General features: G+C 26.5%; 1 protein-coding gene across 1 annotated transcript in view; it reads right to left on the minus strand.

Annotated features, from left to right (window-relative positions):
• Positions 1-3,610, minus strand: part of LOC139087742 (irregular chiasm C-roughest protein-like) — a 114,099-nt gene extending 110,489 nt beyond the window's left edge. The window contains exons 1-3 of the mRNA XM_070636643.1: positions 3,487-3,610; positions 2,283-2,339; positions 1,204-1,587 (exon numbers count right to left, since the gene is read on the minus strand). The gene's annotated coding sequence lies outside the window, so the exon portion shown is untranslated. The remainder of the gene's footprint in view (positions 1-1,203; positions 1,588-2,282; positions 2,340-3,486) is intronic.

Below are 3,610 nucleotides of genomic sequence, written 5' to 3' on the forward strand. Positions count from 1 at the left end.
TTATCTGAATAAAATTTTTGCATAAATATTATCATATTTCTTGAATCCATAAGTTTTTATATCCAAAATTTTAAGAATAATTAGTAATAAATATTGAAAAAGAACATTCAAACATACAATACTTTATCCTTTTATTTGTGGTGAATTAGTTATATTGTAATTACAGAAAAAAAATTTCAATCAGGAAGTGACTCGGATCTCTGCTTGGATCTTATTTTGTAAGTTAATATAAAAGGACTCAAATATAGTTGTTTTAATTTAAAAACTGTAATAAAACTATTAAGACTTTACAGTTGAAATTATTTTTCGATACTAATACGCATTGAAGAAGTACCCAATTTTACATGATTTTGGAGGCATCAGGAATTAACGACAATCAAAATAAGTTTTTTTTTACATTAATTACATTTAAACACCAACTAATCACAATCATTCATACATTAGGGATATAAATCAAACCAAACATACGTCTTTGACTTTTAGGGCGTTAAAAAAATAAATTATAGTCTGTGAAATTGTCCAAAGTTGGAACATTAGAGCTTTAAATCATGAGAGAACCATTTCATCACCCTAGTTTAGAATTTTCCGAAAACTTAAAAATTTTGCTGTTATGTTTTTCAAATGAAATATCAATATTTCAACTCTGCCTATTCATACAAAAAGCAACGTAACAAATCATAGAAAACCGTTTGAGAGATTTAAACAGATTCAGGAAGACAATTCAAAGCATGATCTTGTAAATATAAAAGCTATTTGATTACATAAATTTTAATTTGGTACCCGAAAGTTTTCGGAAGTTTAGAAACTTTGACTGCGTAATGTACGAGTTTTGAAAATTATGTGTAACATGCTTGATACTACATAGAACAATGTTTCATGAATTATAAGTAAAATTATAAATATGTAAAATGTGAGTGATTCCTAACATTATACCATCAATAAATGCAATTATCAAATGAAAAAAAAAATAATTACAAAGTTTCGAAGCATATCTGTTTTAGTCCAATAAACTAAATTATTGGATTTTAAAAACATATTTAAAGAAAATTACTCAATTTCAGTAAGTTTAAAAACTAATTTGAACTGATTCTGAATTAATCTTATTCACAAAAACATTCAATGAATGTATATCAGTAAATTCAGACATCAGACTTATCTGTGTCTATAAATATATATTAATGTAACGTAATATAATTTACTTACTTGTTTAACTGGATCTTCTTCGTATGTATTCGTCTTGTTTCTTGATTGCATATCAACAACTTTTTCTTTCTATATTATATTCACTTTCACTACTTAATAACTTTGTTTTATTTATTCTAACTAGTTACTAATTTAATTTACGTTTATTGTCAGTAAATGTTCATTTATTTTAAAAAATTTAACTGGTTTGAAAATTTGAAATATTTTCTTGTTTGTGTTTTGAGTTCACATCCACATGTGGGATTTTCACAAAAAATGAATTTTCTCGTAATTCACTCATTTTTTTAAATTTTCACATTTCATAATGAATTTCTTTGAAATTATATACTTTAGATGCGATATTTTAAATTAAACTAAACTAAAATACACTTCAGCTAAATAAACCTGTGGATTAAATAATATTGTTTCAGTTATTATGAATACTAGCTAAATATAAAATAAGAAATCGTCAACATTGTTCCTTTCTTTTCAAGGTCGAGTTTGTAATCATAGGCTTATTTTGAAAATTGACACTTATCGAGACTCAATTAATATGAGTGTTTATTTGAGTAAACTGGAAAAATACGCGATTTTTCTACTCAATTAATATGAGTTCTTATTTGATAAAACTGGAAAGCTTTCTTAAACAATATGCGATATAATAATTTTTTTAAACTTGATAAATAAAGCAAGAAAAAAAAATTCAAATAACAGTTTAACTAATTAACAAATAATTCAACAAATATAGCGAGAAAATATTTTAATCGATAATACTTTTAGCAGAACTTTTAATATTTTTTTTATGTGAACGAGAATCTAAATTTATACGTTTGCGTTAAAAAATAAATGTTTCATTTGAATTTTTAGCGACTTTTGAAAATTTTCGCTTTTCAATGTTTTTTTTAAAAATCATTAATTATGGATTTGTTTTATCATTTAAACTTTTTTCACGCTTCAAGCTGAATAAATCGATAGAATTAATCAAACAAAACAATTGTAGCATGATTTAACCGAGTAAGTTCCGCAAAATAAATTGTTTTTAATACGAACGAAAAAAAAGGTTAATTGACATCTCTTATGTGAATGTTACTGCAACTTACCTAATCACGAATACTAAAGTTGAACAGATGTCCAAAAATATGCACAACAGTGATGATCTAAAAAATGTAATGTTGAAAAAAAAAATTAAATAATCTAAATTTTGCTGTAAACAATATTTTGTGGTATTTCAAAAATTAATTTATAGTTCTTTACGCATTAAAATTTTGACGCAAACCTCAATATAATATTAAATAAAGTTCATATGTTTGATATTGGATATCAAGCTGCTTAGTTCAACAAAAAAATAAATACAAAAGTATTTGTTCCTATCGAGTCACTTCACTATTATTTAATATCAAAAAAATTACAAAAGTCCTCGTGTTATTGATCTAGGAACTTAAGCGCATTTTTGCGATCAGGAATTGATTAATAAGTTACTACTAGACATACAAAACGAGATCCAGTAGGATCCAGGTCACTTCCAGACCTAAAAAACAAGATCCAGTAAGATCAAGGTTACTTCCCGACCTAAAGAACAAGATCCAGTTGGATCAAGGTCACTTCCAGATCTAAAAAACAAGATAAAGTAAGATCCTGGTCACTTCTAGAACTAAAGAACAAGATCAAGTAGGATCCAGGTCACTTTCAGACCCACATAGAGAAAAAGTTTTTGATAAAATTGTGTTAAAAATATAAAACGTACGTTATCTTAGCATTTTTGCTCATTTATCTTATGATTTCTTCTTCTTTTCCTTCTCCAACTTTTCATCTGTGTATCTAATATTTCTTTAATTACTCCTGGTCAATTTTACTCATTTTATATTGATATTGGATATCAAACTGCTTAGTTCAACAAAAAAATAAATACAAAAGTATTTGTTCCTATCGGGTCACTTCACTATTATTTAATATATCAAAATAAATTACAAAAGTCCTCGTGTTATTGATCTAGGAACTTAAGCGCATTTGTGCGATCAGGAATTGATTAATAAGTTACTACTAGACATACAAAACGAGATCCAGTAGGATCCAGGTCACTTCCAGACCTTAAAAAATAAGATCCAGTAAGATCCAGGTCACTTCCCGACCTAAAGAACAAGATCCAGTTGGATCAAGGTCACTTTCAGATCTAAAAAACAAGATAAAGTAAGATCCTGGTCACTTCCAGAACTAAAGAACAAGATCCAGTAGGATCCAGGTCACTTTCAGACCCACATAGAGAAAAAGTTTTTGATAAAATTGTGTTAAAAATATAAAACTTACGTTATCTTAGCAATTTTTGTTCATTTATCTTATGATTTCTTCTTCTTTTCCTTCTCCAACTTTTCATCTGTGTATCTAATATTTTTTTAATTATTCCTGGTCTATTTTTCTCATTTTATATTGA

Source organism: Chironomus tepperi, unplaced genomic scaffold, assembly GCF_022539635.2.
Source record: "Chironomus tepperi strain 1889 unplaced genomic scaffold, CSIRO-AGI_Ctep_v1 contig_137, whole genome shotgun sequence".
Lineage (NCBI taxonomy): Eukaryota > Metazoa > Arthropoda > Insecta > Diptera > Chironomidae > Chironomus > Chironomus tepperi.